A 15,107-nucleotide genomic window follows, 5' to 3' on the forward strand; every position below is an offset into this window, starting at 1 on the left:
GTGACTCACTGAGCCAATGAGATACTTTCTCTAGGAGCTGCTGGACTCAAGAGACATAGAGTCAGACAGACGGGCACATAGATGTGCTCATGCACTCAGACATGCACACACACACACACACACATGCAATGTGGGAGGAACATTTGGGAGTTAACAGTGTATTGTAGATATGTCAAGGTGCACAGAAAAAGCAATAAACAGAAATCTGGAGACAGTAAGAGCTCTGTGAAAGATGAGAGTAGACCAAAGTCATGAGTAAGTAGAGGCTATAAGATGAACTGAAGGGACACTTTCTGGCACTTTCCACCAAGCCATGGCTGGGGCCAGGGACAGATAAGTAGAGAGAAACATGGCTCTAGCAATCAGTGACTGCTGATTGCAAAGGGAATTGCAAAACACACAGGACACCAGAGCTGTAGTTTATCCAAGACTTTATCCAAAGACATCATCTCAAATATAAATTTTTTCTGAGAAGGAAGTGAATTTCCGTCAGATTGGCTAGTGACAGCCTGTTCTATAAAGTTATTCTTAGAACTCAGTTTCAGTCTGCAGCATGCACTGTACCTCTTTCCCACTAATTCTCCCACTTGGTAAAGTCCTACCATAGGAGGGCTTCAAGATATGGTAAGTGTTCTCAAGCCCACCCTCTTGTCAACACCCCTGCCAGAGCTGAGTTCTCACACATTTGTGAGATCCAAGGGAGCAGCAGCTCTGGCTGCATAGTCCAGTCTGGGTCCTCATTTGCAGGTCCCTTCGTCTGTCCCTGGTTTCCGTAAACCCAGCATGCGGCTGTCAAAAACAGGCCCAGAAAGGGCTGCAAGTGTCCCTGGACAATGCCTCCAAGCCAACATGCTGGGATGCTCAACAGCTAGCAAGAGTTGAGTGCACACCATACACCACACAGCCAGTTAATCCAATAGAGAACACGAGGTGAAGCAGGGCCCGCAGGGTTCACACAGAAGGATTTAGAGAAGGAAGTGGAGATTTGGGAGGAACTGAGCTCATACTGACACCTCAACATCCAGACCAGTTCATCTCTAAAGATTTCCCCAGGCAGCATCCCAAGACGTCCATAAAACAGCCTTGGCCCTGCCCCAGCCACATTAGAGTGAGTGCCTGCAGCCCAGTCAGGAGCAGAGAAAGAAGCCACCTCTTGCCCTGGGGCTGGGGAGACTCTGGCCTGCTCCAGAAGACACCAGAGGAAGAAGCCCCACTGGGGGATTCCTCTTAACTAATCAAGTAGACACTGATCTCGCAGAATTGTACTGGGCCAACATTCTCCTTGCCTGGGACCTGGGCAGAAAATAAGCAATGGTGCTTCTTTCCAGACTTCTCTTGTTTGGCAATAGTACACCCCTCAATCAAAAGAACTAGCCTCTCAGCCTGATCATACAGAGCAAGGGTGAGGGTGGGGGTTAGGAGCAGAGCCAGCCTTGTCAGAGCAGATCTGTGCAAGACGGGGAGCAGGAAGCAATCCCTGTCTACCCACATGCCACATTTCCATGAAAAACATGACTTAGTAACAACAAATAGGAGCCCCAGGAAATAGAGCAGAGAGGGATATGGCAATACCTGTGCAATATACAGGATTAGGCACAATCAGGAGGAACAAAGGCAGGACCGGTTGATATGTTGGGCAAACAGGGTGGCTTAACAGGTTCAGTGCATGCTGTGTACACAGTGGTGGCCAGCGTTATGAGTGGCTTCCGCACAGCCTCAGGTTTAGTAACATAAGATTTGTCTCCGTGAGTAATTGGCATTGGTTATTTATCCTTTCCCAACAGTGCTCCCTTTATGAATGTCCGAAGAGGAAATAGAAAACCTCTCCTGGTTTCGTTCTGACCTTTATTGAACCTTCCTTATCCTGAGGTTAGTCCAGGCAAGGTGGTATGTATCTCAGATATACTTTACCAGCTGTGACCCAAGACTAAGAACTTAATCTGGGTAGAAACACAGGGAGGGTAGAGGTGCATTTTAGCCCTGCACTGAGCGCTGGGGTCTGAACCTGGTTCTCTGCACTCTCCATGTTCTTCCTTAGGGGGCAGAAAGGTTTCTTAGGAGAGAGGCCCTTAGGGTCCCACACTATAGAGACTGCAGCCCTCAGGGGCTTCCAGGAGAGAGAAGGACCACTGTACCAATAGCCCTGACTCCTATGGACCTAGAGATTTCCTTCCAGGGGACTCTGGTATTAATACATGGAACTTTCTTCCAGGAAGGAGCCCATCTACTTGCTCCCCAATACTTGTCCACAGCTGCAGTGCTGGTGAGGCAGGCAGAATGTTCCTTTCATTTTTCTTCTATTTTGTTCTTTGCTCCATGTGTGTGTGTGTGTTACTGGAGATTTAACCCAGGGCCTTCACACTAAATTATATCCCTAGAACTTTTTCTATTTTTTTCCTTTTAAAAGTGTCTTCTTAAGTTGCTAAATTGCCCAGGATGGGCACCTCCTCCTGCCTCAGTCTCCCAGAGTGCCAAGATTATAGGCATGTGCCACTGTACCCAGTTTCTTCTGTGTTTTTGTCTCCCTGCCCAATCCAAGGCCACCAAGGATTGGTTTCCTTAGCATCTGGCATTTAAGGCACAAAGCAGCCTGTGTGTCCTAATTGCTCCATGCCACAGCAAGCCAAGAGTATCCAGTCTCTTTCTGGAGCACCAGGCAGGCTGCTTGATACAGATGACCCCATCGGTTCAGCTCTGGCTCATTTTAGATGAGTATTTATACCATCGCATTTACAATTCACAGCAAAGGCAGGTTTTCCAGGAGTGGAAGCAATAGCTCAAAGCAGATGTTGATGACTCCAGAGACTAGTTACTGAGGGCTGCTGACCCAAGAGAACTGCACTCTGTGTCTGGGGAGGGTGAAGTCAAGGCAACGAAGGAGATAGAGAAAATGGAACCTGTGAGGGGCAGGTGGGAGAGAGAAGAGCTTACAGCATTAGATCCCTCCGACCCTCTGGCTTCAGAAGTAGGAAATGAATCACTTGGATTTCACTATCAGATACTGCATATAAGATGAGAAATTCTGATAAGTTACCTGAACTCAAGGCCATTTTATTCTTACTCTGGCTCAACGCCCACCACCTCCCCCTGGGAACAGCAGTGCTGACAGCCTGTCACCAACCGGCAGGCTCCAAAGCACAGCGATGCCCTGAGTATGAGATAGGGCCTCCGGGCCAGGGTAAATTCTGTTGAAACCCACTCAACATTACCACGGGCAGGAGACAACCCTGAGAGTAATTAGAATCAAATCCTGAATCCCCAAATTATGTTCTTATATCCCAATGTTCCTTACGGCTTTAAAAAGCTAATAACTGAGTAACTCAGATCCACTTAAGTAGGAAGGGTCACAATATCCCAAAGGAATGTATTTGTTATGCACCAAGAGCATACACTAATAAAAAATCCAGGGGAGAAGCAAAGGTCCATAGGCTCAGTTTTAGGGGAACAAGTAACCAGCCTTGCTTCTCCATCCCAGCCCTCACAGTCCCCACGTGCCCACCACCACGCTCCTGCATGCAGAGCACTGTTCCCCGACAGGGTGGGTAAGCCTGTGACCTTGGAGATATATCCAATAATAATTTACATCCGCAGCAACGGACCATGCCAGACATTCATAGACATGATCTCTTTTCCTGTAACAGCCCTGTAAGGTTGACATGTTTACCTCGATTATACAGATAAAGTAGTGGGTTCAAACAAGATGGATAACTTCTCTGAAGTCACGCAGGAAGTTAAGAGAAATGTCTGGTATAGGTTGGTTACCCTAAGAGAGCAAACTATGAGAAGAGCCTCCCTGTGAAAGTGCTTCCTTTGCAGTATTTCCAAGGAAAACCAGCAGAAAGAGTGGGAAAGTGGGACTATGGAGAGAGAAAGGCCGAGGTAGGGGGCAATGTCAAGGAAAGGCCAAACATGAGTCCTGAAGACGGTGTCAGGGCACAGGCACAGGGGCAAGAGAGCCGGGGTATTTATACCCCTGTAGCACTTCCACGCCGGTCTTAGGACTCCTCCTGCAGTGTGGAAGCTGGCCATTTCCACCAGCCCGTGGGTTCCAGCACGGAAGAAGACCCCCAGCAAACAGAAGCTAGCTCTGGTGGTTGCGATAATAGCAGATGGACAGCTGGTACTTGCGGAGAGAAAAGGGACCCAGGCATGAATGGAGCCTGGCACCAAGGCATCCACGGGCATCCAGAGTGTCCCTTAGTTAAAAGCCCATCCTGCTGTGCTGGCACAGAGCCCTAACACAAAATATGGGTCCTCCATGTCCTGGGGCTGCCATGCTGGGCCTGTCCTAATGTTGTTACAGGAAACACAAAAGGGGAAGGTCCATTTATCACATGTCACACAGTCACAAAGAGCCTCAGCTTTAAGCTTTGGGATACAAAAGAAATGAAGTGACATTTTTAGTCTATGTTTTAGGATTAGATCAATAGAATATGAATAGAATATAGCGATGATTTAAATCACAATAGCCATGATATTTTCTGCCTTAGCAAGGTTTTGAGTTCTATTATTTTGTTGTGAAATTTTGATGCTTCACATTAGTCCAATATTTTTCCAATCACATTGTTGTTGTTTATAAAAATTCAAAAATATGGTATTTCCTACTAGAAATAGCCTTCTTTTCAAATATAAATATTTTTACACAATTTTGTGTTAGCCTTACTGGGTGCCAAGCACTGTGCTGGGTGCTGGGGTCCAGAGATGAGTAAGATTTGCTTCCTGTCTGTTGAGGAAAGCAGCCCCTGCCTAGAAGGTAAGGATGCGGTAGGGGCAGAGGAGTAAATGCAGGAGTCAACAGTAGGTCACGGAGAACCCTCAGGCTACAGTGAAACTCAGTTCAGCTGGCTTTAAAGGGATTAAATATAATTATCCTTTCAACCACCCAATGTACTAAAGGAAGTGGAAACTGCAGCAGCTAAAAGCAAAACCTCTTTGTAAAGTGCAGTAAGGATGTATTTCTGCATATGCGGCAAGGAGTCAACTGCCCAGGCAACCTCTCTAGGTGGACATGGCCTCCATGCCAGTCTCTGAGGCTTGCAGAAGCCAATCCTGAGCCATCATCTCTGCGGCAGTGTTCCTGAGTCAGACACCCACAGGTTCCGGGCAATGGGAAAGGGCATCCTTGGCCCTTTGTATGGAAGTTCTGCCTTCAGCTCTCTGAAGAGAACCTTGCGGAAACAGCTAAGTCATTTTTTTTTTCCCTTGGTGATCTGATCCTTCTGTTAAGACTGCTTCTCCTGCCTCTGGACCCCTGCTCTCAGTGCTGCCCTTGCCCAAAGCTTACGTCCTCAGGCTTCTGGAGTCACCCTTTGCTCATTCAGGGTAAGCCTCTGCCCATGCCCCTGACCTCGGAGGAAAAACCGCTACAGCTGAATATCTATATCCTCCAAAATCCTAGCCCCCAAGATGGCAGTATTGAGAGGACATTGGGTCATGAGGGTGGAGCCCTCATGTAGGGATTTGCACCTTATAAAAGAGGCTTGAGGGAGCCACCTGGCCTTTCTATCAAGTGAGGACACATGTTAAGTCACTGTTTATGAGGAATCAGACCTTACCAGACATTGTATCTCCCAGTACCTTGATCCTTGCCTTCTCAGCTTCCAGAACTGTAACATATAGATTCTCTTGTTACAAGCCATTTAGTCTGCCGCATTCACCCACATGGACTAAGATAGAAACCTTATCCAAAAGCATCAGAAACAGAAGATGGAAATATGGCAGAATTCCTAAACCAAGGGGGGGGGAAGCATTTCTTGTTCATTCTGGTAGTCCATTTCCTTAGTTTCACCCCTTCTTCCATGTGAACTCCAACCCAGGAGCATTGGCGACTCTCCTGAGGGGGCCCGGTGTTGCCCAGCTTTGAAGAGTGAGTGGGAAAACAGCCCGAGGCTGTTACACAAAATGGTTATGTCCCCTTAAAGTTCACATGTTCAAGCCCCAACACTGGGTGATGGTTTGAGATGGGGCCTTTGATAGGTCATTAGGTAGAGCCAGGAAGAAGACCCTCTTCAGAACCCAACCATTCTGGCAGTCTGACCTTGGATTTCCAGCCTTCAGAAATGCATGTCTGTTGATAAGCCTATGGGATTTGTTTAGTAGCCTGAGCTTACTAAAACCCAGGTTAAAATCCTGAAAAAGTGATGCAGTTTCTTTACTCATTTTATTTTCCAAAATCCTTTTCTATTTCGACTGTCCTCTAAGTAACCTACGATGCTGACCTTTCAAAGTTAGGATACATTTTTACCCCCAGAATACAAGCCATGGTCCAGAGTGCTGCAGATTATTATCCTCAACTATGGCAAGGGCTATCCTTTAAGGCCACCCTGCAGATAAGTAGTTTTCTAAGGGGAGTTTCCCCAGTCACACAATCAGAATTATTTGGGGTATGAACTATTCCGATGCCTGACTTTCCCTCTCTCCTCATGGGGAGGAGGGATGAAGGTAATTCAGACTCCATCGCCCCATTTGGATTTGGAGCTCACTGCTCTGGAAGAGTGTGTTGGAACTGCTTTTCTTTCCATTATAGAAACTAGCTGGTTTTCCTACAACTCGTGCCCACTCAGACTCTCTGCAAGCCTGTGGACCCGCCCCCTACAAGGGAGCCGCACGCTGGCTGGATGCGCCCATCATTCACTGAGCACACGTTCCACTCCCCTCACAAATCAGGGCCAAGCACCCAAGTTCAGACTGCCCAGAGCTCCTCAGTCATCTCCTTAAAATTCATTACCCAAATGTGCACAAATGACCATTTGGAGTCGCTATCATATTTCTCTGCCATGTGACACTCAACCGAAAGGATCGCGTGTAGAGAAAACGTGCCCCTTGGACAGAGATGTTATTTCAGCCAGTGTCCTCTTTCAAAGGCTTCCCCCTTTATCTTATCTTCCCCCTTTATCAAATTGTTCCTAGTTCCATAAAAGCAGGGCGGCTATTGTGATGGAAATTTACACACACAGTGTAAATGCCCAGCTTGTTTGTTATTTGAAAGAAGCTGCTGGCCACTGGACAGATCAGGTGTGTCCCTGGTCCTTCATTCAGGCGGTGGATTCAAAGGCTGCTCTTAAAGCCAGTCCCTCCCTCTTCCTTATTCAGGTTACAAAGGCCACCGAGAAGCCAGTGTCTAGTCCAGCTGAACGCAGGGAGCAGGGACTCCTCACTCGTGGTGAGTATGGAGCTGCTACCCAGTGCTGCTGCCTGGCTTGCCAACTCCTTGGGTTAATCTCTCTCCTTGTCTCCTGGGAGGACTCACTGCTCCTTTTTCAAGCCTAACAACATTATTTGATGTTCATTTTTCTCACCCTATAACTAGACTTCTGCTCCCAAGAACCGTATTTTTTAAGAGATTAAGATCTCACTCTGGGTCCACAATGAATACATAAAATCCAGTCTGTGAGCAGCAGACTAGACTCATTCTGGACTGAGAGGCTTTCTGAATGGCCACCACAGAAAACAAAAGAGAAAGTTTCTAAATCAGACAAGAACTTAAAGTCACGAGAGGAAAAGAGGGTATTTAATGCACGAAATGCAGGCATTTTGAACAATCAAAGATTCTTAGCTGTAAACAATCAGAGCCTCAAGGGATTTTACTGCACCTCTCTGTATTTCCAAAATTTATAATCATATGTACAGTTCCAATATCTGTGAGCAAGTTGGTGGCATCTTTTATATAGGGTTTTTTTTTTTTGTCACTTGTTTATCGCCATTTTTAGAACTGTCTATTCAAATATTTAGGTTTTTTTGTTTGTTTGGTTTGTTTTGTTTTTGGTACTGGGGAATGAACACGGGTCCTTGTGCTTGTGAGGCAGGCAGTGGAACCACTGAGCTAAATCCCTGACCCTTTAGCTCATTTTAAAAGTGGGTTGCTTTAGATTGGATTGTAAGAGTTTTATATTCTAGACACAGGATTTTTAAAGTCAGATATATGATTTGCATATATTCCTTCAATTCTGGAGATTTTTAAACCTTTCGTGATGGCAGTCTTTGAAACAAAAGTTTTTAAGTTTGATAAAATCAATTTATCTGTTTTTTTCTTTTGTACCCTATCTTTTTGGTGTCATATCTAGGAAGACTTTTTGTAACTCAAGGCCATGAATGTCTAATCTTTCATTTTCTTTTAAGAGTTTTATACTTTTAATTCTTACATATAAGTGTACAATCCATTTTAAGTTAATTTTTGTGTATAGTAGAACAAAAGGGTCCAGCATCTTTCGACACTCTGAGCACCGTTTTTAAAGACTATTCTTTCTCCCATTGAAGTGTCTTGGCACATTTTTTCAGAAATCATATAATATCAAAATCTGAAAAGAGAATCTCCCTTCCAAGTCCCCAGTAAAGTGAGTGGCATTAAATCCAGTTCTAGTACTTATAAAAAATTGACTCGCTTCTCTAATCTCACCCGTATTGGCTCTGATTCTATAGGGTGACCAGACACCCCTCTTCTTTAGGTTCATCATCTTAGATGGGACTGTCCAGTGCTGGTCACCTGGTCAAAGCCTCACAAAAGCCACCTCCAGTGGAGCTTGGAAAAGATATGCCTACCAGGATCCCCTGCCAAAGATTCAGATTCATTGCTCTGGATGGCTCTGTGTGTGTGTGTGTCTGTGTGTGTTGTGTGTCTGTGTGTAATTATGTATATTTATAGCCAATGTATATCTATATCTAATGAATAATTATATATAATGTATACCTATAGCTTCATTCTTTAAACCCATCAGGTAATTTTAAAGCATAAGGCTAAAAACCTCTTCTAGAAGAATTGTGGAGAGCAGGGATTATGTTGTATTTTCTGATATGCCTGCATCCTGCTCTGGCATTTGGTGGGTGCTCAGTAGGTAACACATGAAGCAATTCACTCACACTTGTAGACATAGCTGAGAAACCCTTCCCAGGACCCAGAGTCATCAGTTAGTACTGCCCGAGTGAACTAATCAAGACCTGAGGTGCATGGTGCTGGGAGAAATAGAAATCAGCCAGAAAGCTTGGCTCCAGCTTTCCATAAGGATGTCACCTCCTTGGGGTGACAGACATGGACAATGGGGTGGATCCGTACAGCAGACAATAATGACTCAATTATGAAAAGGTGAGATTCCTAGGATGGAAGTGCTTTGGAAATTCAGAGCATTACAGGTGGGCTGGAGGGGCAGAGCTTGAGCTTTGTCCTTTGGGAGATTATCAAAAACTTATTTTCCCAGTTCTAAGGCTTCATGTGTACACTAGGATTCAAATAGTTGTGGACAGTTTGAAGGGAGGAACAACCTGGAATTCTAGGCATAGACTTCCTGCTGGAGGAATAGCATAAAAACCACTGGGACAGGGCAGGTGAGGGAGAGAGGAAGATGAGGAGTTGGAAACAGCTGCAGAGACCAAATGGTTTAATCTGAGTGAAACGAATAGTCAACCACACTGAGTGAGCACATGACACATTCTGGCTTCAGTCGGGCATCAAGGACAGAAGCAAGAGGACCAGGGAAAAGACTGTATGCAAGAACCCTGGTTCGTGACAGTGGCTTGGATCAGGGGAATAACCCTGGTGAGAATGGAAGGCTATTTCCATTGTGTCCAGAATAACATGTGCTTCTACAGAGTTTCCTGGCATTGTAACTCCACCCTCACAATTACCCCATGAGGTAGGGACTGGTATTCTGCCCTACAAAGGAAGGGACTGAGACACAGAAACATAAATCATTTGGGCCGGGGATTTAGCTCAGTGGCACCACACCTACCTCTCAAGTGCAAGGTCCTGAGTTTGATCCCAGGTACCAAAAAAAAAAAAAAAGGAAACACAAGTCATTTGTCTGAAGTCACACAGCTCATAAGCAGCAGTTTCAGGATTCACCTCCAAGTCCATACCATTAACCACTTGACCTCGGAACTTTCTCTGTCCCTTCCAGCAGTGTCAGATTTGGATAGATCACTGGACTCAAAGTCCAGCTCTCCCTCCTTATCTCTTTTAGCCCAGGCAAAACCTGGTTTTAGCTCAAGGGCACGAGTGTGGGAAGAGGGAGAGAAAATATGTTGGGCAAATGCGATTTGTCGCAGGTGTACAGCTTTGCAATGAGGTAGAACTGGTTCCCCAGCCCTGCCGGCTCCAGGGGCAACAGTGAGTTGCCCCTACATTAGAATGTCCTCCATCTTCCACCTTTACTAATAGTCCTGATGTTGGTTTGGACTGCTAAAGACACAAATTGGTAGGTAAGCACTGAATAAAGGGGCACACTCTGTGGGATGTTTGTGTTACTGAGAGATAGTTCTGAGGTGTGTGTGTGTGTGTGTGTGTGTGTGTGTTTGGCACAGACTGCAAGGAGTGCTGGGAGCAGGCACCATGGTACCTGTGAACTAAGTGACACATAAGGAAATGAATCCACACCTATCAAAGGCAAGAAATGGGGGCACACTGATTAGGAAAACACAGAGTCTTCTGAAATGCCAGCAGAGATCAGGTTGTTCTTTCATGCAGAGCCCACAAAGAACTTCACCTGTGTTGACTGTGCCTGAGAAACAGCCTCTGGCCGGAGGGACCCAGGTAAATGTAAACACCACAGTAGGAGGTGCTGTGCTGCTGGACTCAGAGCCCCGTGTACACTCAGATAGTACTCTCTGAACCTGGCTGGGACCTGCCTACCTATCACCTGGTGGGGGGAGGGAGTGGCACAGAGCCTGAGGAGTCCCATGAGAACTCACTTGGAAAGGTCAAAGGGCTTCCCTAAATTTGTGACCTTCTTCCATGGCACAGAAATGTCACAGCAGGGGCCGTGGTCCCAAGAGTGTTCATGATTTAGGACACACACACACACACACACACACACACACAATGAGGGGGAAATGAGTATACAAAACACTTCCCAAAGTGTGAATGTGATCCAGTTATATTCTGTCTGTTTTTAAAGATTTCAGTTAAAGTGGAGGCAGAGAGCAGGGTGCAGGCCATATGGGAGAGGAGAGGAGAGAAGTTGGAAAAATACCCCACCCCCTGTAAGGATGTGCAGTCTTCTCCTCACCACACCTTTAAGGGAAGAAGCCCACAGAGCTCCAACTCTGCTGTTCTGCCTTGGACTATTACAGGGGTCGTGGGGTCATAGTGTGTAAAACAGAACTGGCGAAGAATAAGAAGCTGGCAGGTTCTCACTGGATATGGGCGAGGGAGACGGGACAGAGAGATGAGGATAAATCTCATAGGAGATTTGAGGAGGGAGGGCGGCACCTCTGTAACTGAGGGGACAGAGAGGCAAGGACTTGGGAAGCAGCCACCGTGTGTGCAAGGGGGTGAAGGAAGAGGAGACAGGGAGAGAAGCCATGCTTCTAATAGATGCAATGTCCTTTATGTAGAGTATTGCTCAGGGTTGCAGGCATGAGTGTTTTGTTTGACTTGTTTTTATTTTGAAAACAGGTAAGTTACTTTAAAATTATCGTACATACTGGACTGACTGAGATGAGCCACAAAGCAATTTTATTTCCTATGTATATATGTGACTATAAGGAGGAAGGAGCAGGAAAAGGACAAATCTGTTGCACGCCAACATGCCCAAAGGCCTGGTTCCAGGAGTCAGGGACAGGCAGCTGGCAGGCCGTGAGCCACCGTCTCTACTTCAGCCAGAATAGCACTGTTGTCAGCATCTTGTTTAGTAGAGAAGGCGTCATTCCACGTAATATTTTCTTTGAGAAAAAGGAGATTCTTATGCTAAATAAAGTTTGGAAACAATGATTTCATTTTTTACCAAACATCTTATCAAGAACTAACGGGAGCCCTGGAGTTTGCGACTTGCTCAAGGCCTGGCTGCTTAGTTCCCAAGCCAGCACAATCTCAGGCTGGGCTGGACATCCACTCAACTCTCTTCTGTATTTTCCTGCCTCTGGACATACACAGGCAAACCCATTTCTGCCTTCTTCTCCTTTTGTGGGAAGAGGGGATTTAGGCTTGTAGAGGAGGAAGAAAATGGGAGAAAAAAAAATTGGAAAACTAAAACTCTTCCCCTGCTCCTCCATCCTAACGTATACAAGCCCCGCTGTGCAATGTGCAACACTAGCTCCTGAAAGCCAAAACTGCACACCCACCCAGAGCCTTCATTTTACCCCTATAGCAATGACATTTGGGGTCTAGGAATTTGTCCCTTTCATTCTAAGTGAACAGTGATTTCTTTTGCGACCATGGTGGGGACCTAGACTCATTCTCACAGGTTCCCGGGAGTAAATGGTGCAGCTACTCTCCTCCCTGGGTAAGTGCTCGGCTCTGTTGCTGCTCCACCCGCTCCTTGAACACAGCTGCCCTCTCTTCTCTAATGTGTCAGACCCAGCAACTGATGTCATCCAAATCCCACAAAAACTATTTTCTTTTTCTTATTAGCAAACAAACAACACATGTAGGTTATGACTCAAAGGGGATCTGACCAGACCAAGACCCATCAGCTTGTCCTGGATGTGACTCCTGTTTTTCATCGATTCTCTGCCTTTCAGGGAAAGGCCTCAGTAGGGAACATACTTGCTCCCCAACTGTTTCTAATTACCTTCAAAGCAAATGATTCAGCACAACTCAGAAATCAGATGTTGTAAAGAGGTGAGATTATTTTGAAACACAACCAGCATATGCTAAACAAAACCGCACCATTTAACACACCAATTATCAGCTCAAGAACAACAACAACAAACAGTTTTCCTCACACCAAAACATCCTGAAATAGCAGGCAACTCAAACCAAGTTGAGATGTATTGATTTAACTTCATCTGTAGGTTGAAATAACTATGTCCAATGTAAAACTTCATTTGACCATCCCTAAAAGATCAAGCTTGACCCTCATCTTTGGGCCTCTCATCCCTTACTTTCCTTCCTAGCAATAGGGCCTATGGTAACTTTAGCTCTTTAGGCTGTTTGGGGGGTCAGTCTCACCCCCAACCTGGGCTTGGTGCTGAAGTGCCCATGGACTCTAACTCACCTGCCCTGAGCTCACAGTCCGGTGAAAGTTCAGAACCGTGACACAGGAACACAGCAGGAGGCAATCAGTGTGGTAAGCTGTAAGGGCAAAGAAAGGAAGTAACTTATTCTGCCCAGGATTGGGGCTAGGCATCCTGATCTCTGCCTGCCTTGGAGAGATGGGCTTTAATGGTGTGGGGTCCCTAGGGATTTGGGCCAGAAGGAACAACATGAATAAAGACATAGACTTTTAAAACACAGAGAAGACCAAGAAATTCAGTGTTACTATAGCAACATCGGCTGGGTAGTCAAGGGAGTTAAAAATGAAAATGTATTTGAAAATAGACTGTACAGGGCCAGTAGTTGCCATAGTTTGAAGATTTGACTTTATTCTGGAGATAATTTTTAAATACATAAATTTATTTTTCTTCTTTCCAAATTGCAAAAGTAATACATAGTTGTTATAAAAAATTTAAAATTTTATAGTAAAGAAGTACCCATAATCTTAACTCCAGTGAGGACCTCTATTAACATTTCACTTATTGTTTCAGATACACACACATACACATACTCATGCAAGCACATATACACACGCACACAAACGCATGCACAAGACACACACACACACACACACACACTCACCAGTCCAGATATGCAGATGGTCTTGTTGCTAGCGTTTTGATATAAGTACATCTTGTGAGCATTCTCTGTCTCATCAGACAGAATTTATACAGCCTGCTATGTGTCCCATCCTACAGCTACATTACAATTTATTTAACCATCTTCTACTGTGGACGTTAGACCATTTGTAATGTTTCCAAGTTTTAATGAATTTATAAAAAATGCGCATGTCCAATTCTGTTTGTGTTGTTACTCACTTATTGCCATAATTTAAAATCATCATTTCAGATTAAAAAAGAATATAGTTTTAGGTCTTTCATACATATTGCAAAACTGGCCTTGAGAAAGCCTGCACCATTAACATGCCACTTATAGTATAAAAGTGTCAACCTCTTCATTTACTTGCCACTGTTAAGTATTGTAATTTACATCATTTTTCCAAAAAGTAATATATTATTAACATTCAATTTGCGTTTATTGCTACAAAGTTAAATTTTTATGACTACTGTTCTTTTTTTACGTTTTCTTCTTTTATGAAATGCTTGTCCCTGTTCTAGGGCCATTTTTCTACTGCAGTGTTTTTCTTTTTCTGACTTATAGGAGCCCCTCATAAAGTAGTGGCACAAACTTTTGTCTTTTACAAATACTTTTCTAACTTGTCATTTCTTTGTCATTTTGTTTATAGTATTTTGGACCTAAGCAGGGCCAAATTTTTATACAAGCAAAACCAGCAACCTTTTCCTTTTCTTTTATATTTCAAAAGGCAATCTTTGTGATCAGATTACTATTTGCTTTTATATCTCCTCTTTAAGTATTTAATATATTATAGATTAATTTGACGTAAAGGTGAGATAAGAATCTAACTTACCACTGCAGTAGGACGAATCACACCCATTCATAGATATCAAGTCCTAGTCACTTGAAGCTGTAATATAACCTTATGCGTAAAAGAGACCCTGACAATTTAGATTAAGCTAAAGATCTTGACGTGGGAAGATTGTCCTGGATCATCTGGCTAGTGCATAAGCCCAATCACACTGCCCTTATAAGAGAAGATCGGGGAGGGTTGACAGATATGAAAGAGACAGTCATATGAAGGTGGGGGCCAAGACTGGCACAATGTCACCACAACCACAGAACAGCAGTGCCACCTGAGCCTGACAGAGACAAGGGGTAGATGCTCACTTTCAGGTTGGAGGGGGGCAGGGACTGGCTCAGCCCACACAGATCTCCTTTTAGTGAAACTGACTTCAGACCTCCAGATCTGTGGGAAAATCATTTCTGCCTCTCCAAACCACCAAATTGGTGGAAAGTCATACAATTCCTTACCATAGAGTTTCCCTAAAACAATAAGGAATCCATGTTTTTTTTATTTGTCTGAAATATCAGATATATAACTCTTTGTTTCTGAGCTTTTTTCTCCTTATTTATCAGGCTATTTTTGTGTCAGTAAATATGTAAATCATTATGACTTTTTAATTTCCTATCTGGAAATGCAGGTATCCCTTTATTAATGTTTTTCAAAAATATATTTACTATTCTTAATTAATCTTCCACTTAACTGAAAACAGAAAATAACTTT

At 44.5% G+C, this 15,107-nt stretch overlaps 1 long non-coding RNA gene across 1 annotated transcript; it reads right to left on the reverse strand.

Annotated features, from left to right (window-relative positions):
* Positions 1 to 11,543: 11,543 nt before the first annotated feature.
* Positions 11,544 to 13,596, reverse strand: LOC117286878. The gene is made up of 3 exons (XR_004518023.1): positions 13,547 to 13,596; positions 12,927 to 13,003; positions 11,544 to 11,652 (listed from the first exon to the last, which is right to left on the reverse strand). It is a non-coding gene; the product is annotated as an uncharacterized LOC117286878 (long non-coding RNA).
* Positions 13,597 to 15,107: the final 1,511 nt, after the last annotated feature.

The sequence above is a fragment of the Fukomys damarensis genome, unplaced genomic scaffold, assembly GCF_012274545.1.
Source record: "Fukomys damarensis isolate Sample0158 unplaced genomic scaffold, DMR_v1.0_HiC HiC_scaffold_1, whole genome shotgun sequence".
NCBI classification, from domain to species: Eukaryota; Metazoa; Chordata; class Mammalia; order Rodentia; family Bathyergidae; genus Fukomys; species Fukomys damarensis.